Consider the following 15,638-nt stretch of genomic DNA (forward strand, 5'->3'; position numbering starts at 1 on the left):
AACAGGGAGACTGGCTATGTCCCTCAGGAAAATAGTGCCAATCTTTGAATCTGGGAAAGCAACATGAGAATTGGCAGGTGAGTACCTAACTCAGGAGGTAATAAAGCACAGAGCCTGCCAAACAGGAGAAACTCTGATCCGAGAACCTGTTCAGGAGAGTGCTTTATGATCCTGCTTAACAGCAGAGTTCTCTGTAGCACAAGAAGGCATGCACCAAAAGTGCAGCAGACTTTTTGGTGGTCAAATCCAATCAAGCTATAATTAAAGCATTTTACGAGCCAAAAGAACCTTGGGCAGCAAAGAGAATGCTGAGAAGCAAAGGCTTTGTCATTGGGACTCAACATCTAACCCTTAGGCTTCGTTCAAGGACTAGATCCTACAAATTTTACATACTTTATCCTCATAGCACCACCACCATGGCTGACATACTTCAGGGAACTGATAAGGTAGATGAAAACTGCACTTGAAAAAAATGAAAAGGCTGTTTTCTATTTAAAGAATATTTTACTGTTTTTTTCCAAAATGCACTTAAACCCTTTATAAATAAAGTTTAGTTGACCATGAGGTGCTGCAGTGCTCAGAGATGTATTCACCAAATGCAATGAATGTCTCATGATGATGGAGGACATTGTTGTTATGGGGGGAAGGAGTGGGGGGAGGCCGGTGGGGGGGTATATGGGGACCTCATATTTTTTTAATGTAACATTAAAAAAAATAAAGACAAAATTAAGATATTATGGCAGCATAGAATAGGGGATTGTAACTTCTAATGAGAGGATATGTAAGATTGCATAGTCAAATAATCTTTTCTGAAAAATTTTGGGGCCAAAGCTACAATTCCCAGAGGCTATGCTACAGAAGATGATGAAGTAACTGTTCTGTCAGTGAGGGTCAGTGTTCAGTTACATTTTGAGACTCTATTATACATGGAGATGCTTAGTTTTCAGACTGTGGATTAGAAGTTCTAGGGAGCATATGTGGGTTTACCACAACATATGGGGAGGAGCAGGAAAATAATTCATCACCCATATGATGAGAACCTCATATTTTTTAATGTTTACCCATTGTTTTCTACACACTCTACCCCCTTAGTTCACTCCTAAAGCACAAAGTAAGAAGGCTGTTTGGGGGCTGTGCTTATACATGTATCTCTGTTATATGGTTCTTTACTTACCTCCCTTATTGTTTTATAAGATCCTGACACTATCCTATCCCTTTCCAATCTAGCTTAGTTGGGTTAGTAACCTGTATGTGCTCCCAGAACACCCTGCACACACCTGTACTGTTCTGTGCACTTACCAAATTTTAAGTTGTCTGTTCTTGGGTCTGTCTCCTCTACTGTGAACTCCCTGAGAGCAGAAACTAGGTCTTTTTCAACTTTGTGTCCACAGCACCTATGGGAGTTTGGTAAATGTTCAATCTCAGGAGAACCTGAGATTATTGAACGGGTCTTATTTTAGCCTTGGAATCTAACAGAGCCTTGTACACAGTAAGTGTTCTGTGTACATTCTCTCTGATTATATTGATTTTTTTAACATCTGCTCTTTTTTATTTGTTATACATATGTCTTACATGGTTTATTTTTTGTTCTTCAATTCCTCTATTACTTCCATTTTCATATTTATTTATTTTTTAAATGTTTATTGTCTTTTATTAAAAGATACATAGATCACACAAAATGTTACATTAAAAAATATAAGAGGTTCCCACATACCCCACTCTCTATCCCCTCCCCCCCACTCCTCCCATATCAACAACCTCTTTCAGCAGTGTGGCACATTCATTGCTTGATGAATACATTTTAGGGCACTGCTACACCACATGGATTATAGTTTACATTGTAGTTTACACTCTCCCCAGTCCATTCAGTGGATTAGGGCAGGATATATAATGTCCTGCATCTGTCCCTGCAATACCATTCAGGACAATTTCAAGTGCCAAAAATGCCCCCATTTCACACCTCGTCTTCCCTCTCCCTGCCCTCAGCAACTCCCGTGGCCACTGTTTCCACATCAGTGATACAACTTATTCCACTGTTAGAGTCACAATAATTCTATGGTAGAATACCAGTAAGTCCACTCTAATCCATATTTTATTCCTCCATCCAGTGGGCCGTGGGATGGCAATGTCCATTCCACCTCTGAATTGAGAGGGGGATTAAATCCCACATGGATGATGGATGGGATTCTCCTGCTTGCAGTTGTAGACTCTCTCGGTTCCTTGGTGAGGTAGTTGACCATCCTCACCTCCTTGTTAGCTTACCTGGGTAAGTCCAATGAACTGAAGAGTAGGTGTTACAACTCTGCTGAGGTTCAGGGCCCAGGCACGTGGACAATACAGAGATTCAAGTCTCCTGAGCACACACCAACCCCAGTGCCAAACACAGGTTCAGTAAAAGTGACAGAAGAGGCATGTGTAGAGAGGTCACATCTGAGTCCAACTCCTGATAATAGTAATTTAAAAAGGCCTTACAGGTATTTTAAAGCTTACCAAGTGCTTTCACATTATCTCACACTATCCCCACCACAACTCTGATAAGAAGCAAATCAGATATTGATGTGGGCTAAGGGTGGGAGGCTCTTTGTCTCTTCAGAGATAACCTAAGCTGTCTGACTTGTGGGTGTGAGATGGTAAGAGGCTGCAGTCCTGCCCTTGGTGACAATGGCAACAACGACTCCAGTCCTGGGAAACAGTTTAACAATGCAAGGTCTATAAACTTTAAGTATTTAGGGGAAATGCAAACCAAATAAGCTAAAAGCTTATCTAGAATGTATGAAGTCCATGCTAAAAGCTTACCTAAGATGTGGAAGATATATATGTTAATTCAAGCCTATTGAGAACTGAAACAAAGGGACCATTTAACCTTTCCTCTGTGTATAAAAGAAATTTGAAAGTCTTGTTCGGGGCTTGGGATTGAAACAGAAAACTCCCGAGTCCAGCGGGCCAGCGGGCTGTCAATAAACCATTTTTCCTTCTCAAAATCATTCCTGAGTCCTGGCCTCTCTATATGCAAATAATTGAACTTCTCTCAAATTCTACAACAATATAACAATTTTCATTTGACACATAAGGGAACTGGCTCAGAGCGGTTAATTGACTTGCCCAGGGTCACACAGCTAAAATGAACCCAGTGCTCTGAATCTATCCTATTGTTCTCCAGTGCCTATATTTCTCTCCTAGCTATAAAGATGGCCCTAAGAAAGTTTGGCACCAATTTTGTTACTCCAATTTCCAATTCTAATTTCCTTTTTTAGATTTATCTCTCTCCTGCTGGGTAAGAACAAAGTAACAATTTACCCCAGCACCTTCTCAAAGTCATTACCAAGTCTTGACACCTACCCTTTCCTTTGACTTTCTGTTATGTAAGATAATAAATTTCCTAATTGTTTAAGCCTGTAAGAGTTGGGGTTATCAGTTATTTGCAGCCCAAGTGATACCTGAGGCCTACTTCCCAAGGAAGAGTAAGCTCTTTGAAGATATAACTCAGTCATTTTCCTAGTCTCTACAGTACTCACAACTTCTCTGGCTGTTCTTAACAAACTATGTGGGAATGGGAATGAAGAAAATAGATCTCAGAGGAAGTTTGTTAGAGAGATTATGGAAAATAACTTGTTGCTGAAGGGACCACCAAGTTATGAAGTCATGCTAATGCAGCAGAAGCTGGCAACCAAATCAGGAGAGATGTAATATATTCTCTACTCAAACCCTGCGGTCACCCCTCGGGCTGAAGTGTGGTTTGCTGGCCTGGCGAGGGGAGCGGCCGTGGTAGGCCTAATTCCGCTGCCCCCATAATAGGGTGGTTGATCGGGCCCACCGCCACCCCTGAAGGAAGCTCAGCATGGGCGCAGAGTGCCCTCGGGTCTCCCTTTCTCGGCAGCCATGCTTCCGCGGCCACCCCTCCTCCCAGATGGCGCCACCCGATGCCTTGTGGGGTGGCACCCTTCTTCTTCGTTCTCCCTGCGCAGGCACAGGGCGGAAAATTCCAGTCTGCCCTTTTCCCTCCCCCCGACAGCAGCAACAGCCAGGCGTGGGCGGAAAAATCCAGTCTGCCCTTTTCCCTCCCCCTGACAGCAGCAACAGCCAGGCGTGGGCGGGAAACTCAAGTCTGCCCTCTACCCCAGCAACAGCAGCCACCAATCCCTAAACCCTGCCACTTCCCCCAGCAACAGCAACAGCCAATCCCTAATCACCACCCCTCCCCCACCCAGTACCGCCCACTGACCTTTCTCCGGCAACCAATCAGAACAGGGCGTGGCTTCAACCAATCAGCCTTCCCCAGCGCCTATAAAACTGTTGCCTCTCCCTCAATAAAGTGGACTTGCGTGTTTACCTTGTCTCCGCGGTAGTTCTTCTGCCGTGCGCCCTCCAGTCCTGAGAGCCCCCGACAAGGGCCTGGCCTCCCTTGTCCCCAGTTCGTCGCCGGCTTCTCCGGGCGACCCCTTCGTCGCCGGCTTCGCCGGGCAACCCCGTCAGCCGAACCGCGCAACCCCTTGTGAGACTGATCCCTCGTCTGCTGCCGGACCGACCTCTCGTCCCAAGTGGGACCGACCCCTCGTCCCAAGCGGGACCGACCCCTCGTCCAGAGCTGGACCGACCCCTCGTCCGCAGCCAGACCCCACCTCTACCGACCGAGCAAGCCGCCGCAAAACCCCACAAACTCATGTCTCCCCTGGCCATGCCTGAGGAAAAAGGACAAAAACATTTACATCACTATGAAAAAATAGCCCTCAGTTTTCCTTAGAAAGACTGCAATCTACATACTTCCACAGAAGGCAGCAGGCTACAATTACTCACATTTGGGAATCAGTTTTCACCTTCAAAACCCAACAGGCTTTCCAGTACTGTAAATAAGGAAATGTTCTAGAGAGATTATTTTATGTCTCAGTTCTATTAAACATCCATTCTGTGGCTGAGGCACACTCAAAATATTTCCATTTCCCCAGTAATAAAATAGAAATAGTACTTGCTCTTTCCCGCCCTTCCAAGGACACTGGAAACGTGAATGGTTCTCATGAGTTCTGTATGAAGACCAGGAGAGTGCCTTTCACCAGCTTCGGGTCTGGCCCTGGAGTCATTTCCAGGATTACAAACACAATGGCCCTATCTATTAGCATCCTCTATGATCAGGTAAGAAACATACATGTACTGAGTATCCATTATCTGCTGGTCCTGAACTGGGCCTTGGGATTACATTGATTAGAGGGCCAAGGTCCCTTCTCTCAAGAAATTTTGAGTGTAATCGAAGACAGGTGTATAAATCTAGAAATGAAATATGAGAATTTCAATGTTGACTTTTGTGAGAAGAAGCGGTAAGACAGGAGGCCAGGAAAATGGGTTAGGACAAGATCAGTCTTGAATGCAGAGGTAATTCTCAAAATATTTAAAAATCCAGTATAATAAGAGCACCAAATAAGCAGAATGGATGCAGATCAATGACTGGAAGAGTGTTCTCCAGGCCTATCGCTGTACTGGACACTAACCCCTTCCCTGAGTCCTGGGGAGGTCCAAAAGGGGTGCAGGGGTAGGAACCAGGGTAACTGGGGGTAGCAGGAGGGTTCTTGAGGGGCCTGAGGGAAGCAGTTGTTATCAAAGTATTTAAAATTTTTAACAAGAGTTGTGGCCATACCAATGCATTCCAGTTGAATATAGCCCTGCTTCAACATCATATGAATGGGCATAAATGTTACTCTGTGGGCATCCAGGAGCCCAGAAATGTCATGTGGGTTAGAAAGAGCACTGCAGCAACAGTGTGGAGGATGGACTGGATTGGGGAAGCATGAATTCAGGGAGATAACCAAAGGGCTTTTTAAATATACCAAGGGAAGATGGATGAGGGCCTAAATTACTACAGTGGCCCGAAGGCATGTATTTCTATAAGCAGGCCCAAAGATGCTTGCATAGATTCCAATCTTTTCAGATCACCTTTGATCCTAAGAATTCTCAAGTCTCTCTGTTCTCAAGGCTCCAATCCCCCAATTCCCTAACTAATTTAAGCTTCTACACTCATACACACACTCACACATCTGTATGTTTGTGTGTCAGATCTTGTTTCACTATCCATACATAACAAGTGGCTTGCAGGCTATAATTATAGCAGGCAAGAGACCTGCCAAGAAAATTTCATTCAAATACTGAGGTCGTCTATTTCATTTGCAAGAGAGCAGCTACAGTAGAAACACCTGCCTATGTTCTAGAGAGTCCTCTCTTGTTTTTCCAAGCACAGTTACACAGTTGTCTTATTTGTTGTCTTTACAATTGTCCTGGGAGGTGGGTAAGACTAGTTTTATTTAGCTCCAATGTATTGATGGGGAGACTGAGATTAAGACAAAAGGGACATGCCTAAGGTCATCCACAACGAGTCAGCATTGACAATAGGAATAAGATGCAGGCCTTCTGCCTCTTGCTCCATGTTTCTCTCACCCTTCTTCAGATCATTCTTGTTCCCAACTCTTGCAAACTCATATTCATCCAATCCATTCTCATGGTTATTTCTAAGAGAATACTACAGATGACTTAGTCTCCTCCACTTATTTGGAAGCAATCCTATCCTCCAAGGCCCTGCTTAGGGCTCACCATCTCCTCCAGGAAATTTGCCATGGCAACTCCAGTTCTATAAACTTAACCTCTTCTCCTTTAATATTTACTATTTGTATTACTGAGTTAGTGCTTTACTCTCTCTTGCTGTATTCTGATTATTCCATTTGCGACTTCTGGCTCTCTGGCTTCTCATTTTCTTCTTCCTACCTAACATAAGACTTGGCACACAAGGGAACACTTGAAAAAGTCTTGTTAATGGATGGCTTTATCCATTAAAGTCTAACCCTGACACTGAATGCCTGAAAGTCCCAGTGCACAACAAAGCACACTGAATATATATGTTTGAGTACATGTATATGAATGAATCCATGCACCACTCATCTAGTTACACTCAAGGTAACTAAATCCATGCTGTTAAAATGAATCAGGACACTGTTATTGTACATTCCAGTAAGAACTGAAGCAAGGAAACTTTTAACTTTTAAAAAATAAATATTGCTGGTTCCAAGTGGTATATTTTGACATCTTGTGTATATTTCTGAAATAGAGTCCAGATGAGAAACCAGTTATATGTATGCCCACCCCAGCTTGAGAACAGTAAATTTCTACTCAAGTATAATTTCATTCCTTAAATCTCAATTGCAGAAAATAGACTAGGGAGCAGGGTGCAAAAAGGTGAAAGACCAACCTGGGAGTGTTTGATAGAAAATCTCTTTGAGGCTTGGGAGCAAGACTGGGGCATGGGGAGCAGAAAAAAGTGTCGTTAATATTTCACCCATCCCCACACATGCCTGTCCATACAGATTTCTCAGGGACATAAATGTAAAGGCAGCTACCAAGAAAGCTTTCAGACGTTAAGGGTAGCCTAAAGCATGTGAACCCAAGAAAACAACTAGGTAAAACAGGCCCTAGAAAATACCATCCACTTGGTTGCCTGGTGAGAAACAGCTCCGATGGTCCCAACTGAGGGTGAAGGATTCCTTTATCTGGTTCTTTTACAATAGGCAACACTGCTCAAGTACCAACTCTGTGCCAGATACTGTGCTTGACACTTAAAATATCAGCTATTTTTCCCCTGTTGGATTCATATTCATATTCCCATTTTATAAACAAGGAAACTAAAGCTCAGAGAGTCTGACTGACTCTATAACCTGGGTTCCTTTTATTTTCCACTCTGCTTTCCAGAGGTATATTCAATGAGCTCTAGCAACAACAAGAAGCTGACATCCCATGCCCAGCTAGCCTAGGGTTTCACAGAGGCACTTGGTCTTAAAGGTTGAGTAGGCTATGCACTAGTGGAGAAAAAGAGGAAGACATTCATTCTTGGCTGGAGGAATATCAGATGCAAAGATGCTGATGCAGGAAAGAAAAAAATCATGTTTAGGAAATTAGTTCTGTACATTACTTGAAGGACAGGTGATGGAAGATGAGCCTAGAGCAGTTGAGGTCAGATTATCATTTATCATGTTAAGGAATTTAGGTTTTCTTCTGGAGGAGATGAGAAATGTTGAAAGTGAGGGAGTATAGAGATCAGAACTGTTTTGGAAAGAACACTATGGCAGCCATGTGGCCAAGACAGTTTTGAAGAGATATTGACTGGTTGCAGGGTGATCGGGCCAAGAAAGTACAGCAAAAGCCAAGGCAAAAGCAAGGCATAGAGCAACATTGTGCCTGGGAATTTCCTCCTGTCAGCCTTCATGTTACTCAAATGTGGCCAGTCTCGAAGCCAAACTCAGCATGTAAATGCAATGCCTTCCCTCCAGCGTGGGACATGACACCCGGGGATGAGCCTCCCTGGCAACGAGGGACCACTATCAAATACCAACTGATGATGCAACTGGAAAAGGACCTTATATGGAAGATTCAATGCGGATCAGCAGAATATCCATGTCTACATAAAATAACATGACTTTAAAATGCTGTTTGACCTAAAGTAAGGGGGAAATGGAAAGGAGAAATGAGTTTATATGGCTACGAGTTTCTAAAAAAGAGTCTGGAGGCTGGCAGAAGGATTGCCCTCATGCACAACTGAGCAGAGTCAGAGAGACAGATAAAGCAGACACAACCCCCAGATATTGGTTCCTATGAAGGCTAAAGAGACCCATGAGAGTTATGGTCATGGCCGATGGGGTTGACTACCAGGGCAGATGGCCCCTCTTTGGAAATGGTGTTTATGTGTGAGGAATCTGGACTCAGATGGGATCTCCCTTCATAAGACTTTCATGCTAATGTGCTAGAGGTACAGTTAACGTTAGGGTTTAAGATAGATTTAGGGGATTTGAATCTCTGGACCGACAATGTGATAACCAGGTCCTGAGCCTCAACAGACTCCAGCACCTACAATCTGATTTATTGGACTTACCACACTCAGCTAAGATGGAGTTGAAGAAGGACAATCACCACACCATGGAGCCTAGAGTGATTACAACCGAAAATGGGAGGATTGCATCCAGCATCCATGTGGAATCTGAGCCTCCTCTTGACATAGAGGTGCAATGGACACTACCAATCCAATGTCCACAAAGAAGAGGTGGCATTGGATTGGGAAAAGTGGACATGGTGGACGATGGGTGTGGGGAAAGGCAGGAAGAGATGAGAGGTGGAGGCGTCTTTGGGTCATGGAGCTGCCCTGGATGGTGCCTCAGAGGTAATCACCGGACATTTTAAATCCTCACAGGGCCCACTGGATGGAATGGAGGCGAGTATGGACCATGATGTGGACCATTGTCTATGAGGTGCAGAGGTGCCCAAAGATGTACTTACCAAATCCGATGGATATGTCATGATGATGGGAACGAGTGTTGTTGGGGGGGGAGAGGGAGGTGGGGGGGGTGGGGTTGAATGGGACCTCACATATATATTTTTAATGTAATATTATTACAAAGTCAATAAAAAAAAATAAAAAAAATAAAATAAAAAAAGTTAGGGTAGTGAAGCAAATGGAAGCCCAGCTCAGAAAATGCTGCTCCCAGAACACTTACTCCAAATCAGCCACAGTCTTCCACCTCAGAGTTGTGATTACAGGGCTGCTGCACCTACCCACACAGTTCTTAAACACTGACCCTGCTGCTTTGGCCTCAAAACTAGTTAAGGAGACTTGCTTTGTCCTTTGGGACCTCTGCATTTGTCTCCTTCTCCTAAACTAGCAGCTTTATAGTGCCCCTGGGACTTGCCTAGCCCAACTAGCTAAAGATGGTAGAGAGAAGGAAAGGCTCCAAGCAGGAAAGCACACTTATCACATTCCCCACATTGCAATTCAAAACTAAATCCTATGGAATTATTTTCTTAAAGATATGGAATAGGTTTAAATGTTTCCCCCTTTCTTTTTCTTCTTTTTTTATTAAATGTGTTTTTGGACTGCAGCTATTTCCTCTGTCCTTTAGTTAAGTAATAGCAGAGAGGGAGAGAAAGTTTGCAGCAATGCAGAAAAGTTGTTTCTGGTGATGTCCAGAGGAGGGAAGGAAATCCAGGTGGGGGCACACAGCAATGTTCAGGGAAAGCCAGGGAATGTGATTGGTGGGGGGTGGGGTGGGAACTCAGCTAGAGCAAGTGTAAAGAAGTCAGACAAAAGCCTACCAGGAAAGGGGCCTCTAACAACCAGGCTGGCTCCAGTCCTTGGCTTGATTTCAATCAGCACTCAGTGATTTTGCTCTAGTCATCATCAGCTACTCAAGGACTCTCCCCATTAACCAAGAAAATTAAATCACTAAAATGAACCAAAAGCCCTTCATGGGTAAAGACAGTACACTCTCAGGAAGTACACTCTTGGGACGACCACACTCCCAAAGAACAGAAGGGTCTTACAAAACTTCCCAGGCTTCCCTCTCTATATATGTACATTTCTGAAACAGAGCCCGAATGAGAAGCCAGCTCAAGTGTATGTCTATCACAGTCTGACAACAAGAGATGCCAACTCGTGGACAATCTCATTCTTGAAATCACAATTGCAGAAAAATAAAGGTTAGGGGAGCAGGATTTATTTCATTTTCTCTCTCTCTCCCTTTCTATCATTTCCATCAACCATAATATATTATGGAAACAAAGTCCAAATGAAATTTTCTGACAATGTGTAGCATTCACAGAAACAATTACTCAGCTTTATTGAGGTATAGTTGTATATATAGTGAAATGTATATATTTATAGTGAGTTGTAAAATTTACCTGTTTTAAGTGTACAATTTAGCATATTTTCAGAGTTGAGCAACCATCACAATAATCTAATTTTAGAACGTGCCCGTCACCCCAAAAGAAATTGTAATACTATCAATTCACATTCCCACCCCCAGTCATAGGTAATCACTACTAGTTTTCTGTCTTTATAGATTTAACTTTTCATATAAATGGAATCATGTAATATATAGTGTTTTGTGCCTAGCTCCTTTCAATTAGCATGTTTTTGAAATTCATCCATGTTGTAGTATGTATCAGTATATCAGTTTATCTTTACTGCCAAATATGGTGATCCATTGTATGGATATGACACTTTTTATTTATCTATTCAACAAATGATGGACATTAGAGACCTTTCCACATATGGGCTATCATGAATAATGTTGCCATGAAAATCCAGGTACAAGTTTTCCGGTGAACAAATGTTTTCATTTCCCTTGGAAAGATACCTAGGGGTTGAATTGTTAGTCATATGGTAATTCTAAGTTAAAATATTGAGGAACTGCCAAATTATTTTCCAAAGTGGCTGCACCACTTTACATCCCCACTGGCATATACGGGCATTCCCATCCTCTACATCCTTGCAACACTAGTTATCATTTGTTCTGTTATTTTTCTTATTATAACCATTCCAGTGGGTGACAGAAGGTATGTCATTGTGATTTTGATTACATTTCCTTAATGAATAATAAGGTTGTGTGTTTTTCCCAAGCTTATAGGTTATTTGAAAATTTTCTTTGGAGAAATGCTATTAAAATCCTGTGCTCATTTTTTTAAAATGTTGTATTGTAGTAATGTATATACAACTCGAAATTTCCCATTTTAACCACTTTCAAGTGTACAGTTCAGTAGTACCAATTACATTCACAATATTGTGCTATTACCAATATCTATTACCCCAACTTTTCCATCACCTCACACAAAAACTTTGCACCCATTAAGCAATAACTCCCTCTTCCTCCCACCCCACCCCTGCCCCCGGTAACTGATAATCTACAATCTGTTCCTATGAAATTTTCTTTTTCTAGTAATTTCCTATGATCAAGATCATACAATATTTGTCTTTTTGTGTATGGCTTATTTCACTCAATATGTGGTCTTCAAGGTTCATCCATTATGTAACATGTATCACAAATTCATTCCTTTTTATGACTGAATAATTTTCTATTGTATGCATATACCACATTTTATTTATCCATTCATCAACTGACACCTGGGTTGCTTCCACGTTTTGGCTATTGTGAAAAATGCTTCTATAAACACTGGTGTTCAAAAATCTATTTGAGTTCCTGATTTCAATTCTTTATTCCACAAAATTGGATTCCTGGGTCATATGGTAATTCTATTTTCAACTTTCTGAGGAACTGCCAAACTGATTTCCCCAGTGGCTGCACCAATCTACAATGCCACCAACAATGTGTAAAGTTTACTATATCTACACATCCTCAATAACAACTATATTATTTTTAAAAAAAATAGCCATCCTAGTGAGTTTGAAGTTGTACATCACTGTAGTTTTTTATTTCCATAATGACCAATGATGTTGAGCATCTTTTCATGTGCATATTGGCCTTTCTTATATTTTCACTGAAGAACTGTCTATTCAAGTCTTTTGCCCGTTTTTACTTATTTTTTGTCTTTATTTTTTTAATGTTACATTAAAAAAATATGAGGTCCCCATATAGCCCCCATCCCCCTCACCGCACTCCTCCCCCCATAACAATAACCTCCTCCATCATCATGACACATTCATTGTGCTTGGTGAATATATACATCTCTGAGCACCGCTGCACCTCATGGTCAATGGTCCACACCATAGCCCACATTTGCCCTGCCCATTTTTAGTTACGAAATTTGTCTTCTTGTTGAGTTGTACCAGTTCTTTATATATTCTTTATATTAAACCCATATCAGATATATAGTTTTCTCCCATTCTGTAGGTTGTCTCTTTATTTTCTTGATAGTGTCCTCTCATGTACAAAAGTTTTACAAGTTCATTATTGGGTATATGTTTTGCATATATTTTCCCCTAGTCTGTAGGTTGTTGCAGTAGACAGAATAATGGTCCCACAAATGTCCACATTCTAGTCCCTAGAACCTGTGAACACATTGCTTGACATGGTAAAAGGAACTCTGCAGATATGATTATGCTAAGGACCTTGATATGGGAGATTATCCTGAGTTATCTGAGTGAGTCCAATTTAATTATATGAATCCTTAAAAATTGAGGCATGACTACAGAAGAATGATTAGAGAGATATTTTTGGTTTCAGTAATAGAGTAAAAGAATCCTGAGTCAAGGAACGTAGGCAGCCTCTAAAAGCTGGAAAAGAAAAGGAAGTGAATTCTCACTTTGTGCCCTCAGAAAGGAATGCAGTCCTGCTGACACATTGATTTTAGCCCAGTGAGACCTGTATCAGATTTCTAATATACAGGACTATGAGAAAATAAATGTGTGTTGTTTATTTGCCACTAGGTTTCTGGTAATCTATTATAGGAGCAATTGAAAACTAATATAGCTGTTTTTTAAATTTACAAATCAATTTTATTGAAACACATTAAAAAAGCATAAATCCAAAGTATACAATCAATGGTATTCAGTATAATCACATAGTTGTGCATTCATCACTTCAATCATTTTTAGAGCACTTTCATTATTCCAGTAATAATAATGATAATAATACTAAAAACCAAAAACCAACAAAACAAAAATCACTTCTCAATCTCTCTATGCTACCCTGCTATACATAGCTGCTAGTCTGTTTCCATCTCTCTAGTTTATTTGTACTTATATTTTGTAAAAACTCTTATATATATATAATATCACCCATATTCGTATTTTACATGAGGTTTCTCTGTTTTACAGTCCTGTTACATTTTTTAGTTTTCCTTCTAGTAATATACATGTACTTACATACTCTCCCTTTCAACCACTGCCATACCCATATAAAGGTTCTGCTAGTAACAAATACCATGAAGTGATCTGACCATTTCCATTCATTTCCAAAGAGTTACAAAAAAAACTTTCAACCAATTATGCAAAAATTAACCATCAGCTTTCCATTATCTACCCACACTTGATTTTCTGTTAAACCTTATTCTAATGACTAATTCCATGAGTTCACATACTATATTTAATTCATAATAGTGCAATCATAAGGTATTTGTCTTTTGTGTCTGGCTTGCTTCATTCAACATAATGTTCTCAAATATCAAAATAAAAGAAAAAAATTAAAAACACCAATAATGTTCTCCATGTTCATTCATGTTGTCATATAATTAATGACTTCATTTCTTCTTACCACTATACAATCTTCCATCATGTGTATACACCACAATTTGTTTACACATTCATCAGTTGATAGACACAGGTTGTTTCCAACTTTTCCCAATCATGAATAACACTGCTATAAACATTGGTGCGTAGATGTCTATTCGTGTCACTGTTCTTAGTTCTTCTGGATATATACCTAGTAATGGTATAGCCAGATCACATGGCAAATCTATATTCAACTTCCTTGGAACTGCCAAACAGTCCTCCACAGTGGCATCCTACATTCCCATCAACTGTGAATAAGCATTTCTATCTCTCCACATCCTCCCCACATTTACAGTTTTCTGAATTTAATAGTAGACATTCTAATAGGTGTAAAACGAATATCTCATTGGAGTTTTGATTTGCATTTCCCTAATCACTAGCGATGTTGAACATTTTTTCATGTGTTTCTTCGCCATTTGTATTTCTCCTTTGAACAATTGTATATTTTGCTCATTTTTAACCAGGTAGTTTGTCTTTTTATTGTTGAATTGTATGATCTCTTTATATATCATGGATATATCTTATTAGATATCTGATTGCCAAATATTTTCTCCCAATAAGTCGGCTGCCTTTTCACCATTTTGACAGTCAGTTGAACTGCAATAGTGTTTAATTTTCTGTAGGTTCCACTTATCTATTTTTTTCTTTTGTTACTCATGCTTTGGGTATAAAGGTTAAGAAACTACTTCCCATCACAAGATCTTGAAGATGTTTTCCTGCATTTTCTTCTAGGAGCTTCATGATTGTCACTTTCATATTTAAGTCCTTGATCCATTTTGAGTTAATTTTTTCATAAGGTGTGATATAGGGGTCCTCATTCTTTCTTTTGGATATGGCAGTCCACTTCTCCCAGCACCATTTGTTGAATAGACTGTTTGGGCTCAGCTGGGTGGGCTTAATAGACTTGTGAAAAAACAACTGACCCTAGATGTGAGAGTCTATTTCTCAGTTCTCAATTCGGTTGCATTGGTCAATGTGTCTGTCTTTATGCCAGTACCATGCCGTTTTTACCACTGTAGCTAAACAGTGTGTTTTTAATGCATGAAGTGAGAGTCCTCCAACTTTGTTCTTCCTTTTTAAGATATTCTTTGATATTCAGGGCCCCTTACCCTTCCAAATAAATTTGATTATTGGGTTTTCCATTTCTAAAAAATGGCTGTTGGGATTTTAATTGGGATTGGGTTTAATCTGTAAATCAGTCTGGCTAGAATTGGCATCTTAATGATATTTAATCTTCCAATCCATGAATATGGAATGGCCTTCCATTTATTTAAGTCTTATTCAGTATCTTTTTAGCAACGTTTTATAGTTTTCTGAACACATGTCCTTCATGTCCTTGGTTAAGTTTATTCCTAAGTATTTGGAATTTTTAAAATTTCCTCCTCAGATAGCATGTCAGTTGTGTATAGAAACACTATTGATTTTTGCATATTATTTTTGTATCCCTCCACTTTGCTGAACTCATCTATTAATTCTAGTAGCTTTTTTTTGTGGATTTTTCAGCATTTTCTAGATATAGGATCATATCATCGGTGAATAATGAAGGGTTTACTTCTTCCTTATTTATTTGGGTGCCTTTTATTTCTTTGTTTAGCCTAATTGCTCTAGCTAG

The 15,638-nt window shown here is 40.5% G+C and overlaps 1 protein-coding gene across 2 annotated transcripts in view; it reads right to left on the reverse strand.

Moving 5' to 3' along the window:
* The window catches only part of SHROOM4 (shroom family member 4), a 346,941-nt gene that overhangs the window by 206,810 nt on the left and 124,493 nt on the right, over nt 1-15,638 (reverse strand). The gene's annotated exons all lie outside the window — the stretch shown is intronic.

The sequence above is a fragment of the Dasypus novemcinctus genome, chromosome X (assembly GCF_030445035.2).
Source record: "Dasypus novemcinctus isolate mDasNov1 chromosome X, mDasNov1.1.hap2, whole genome shotgun sequence".
In the NCBI taxonomy this organism is placed as follows: domain Eukaryota; kingdom Metazoa; phylum Chordata; class Mammalia; order Cingulata; family Dasypodidae; genus Dasypus; species Dasypus novemcinctus.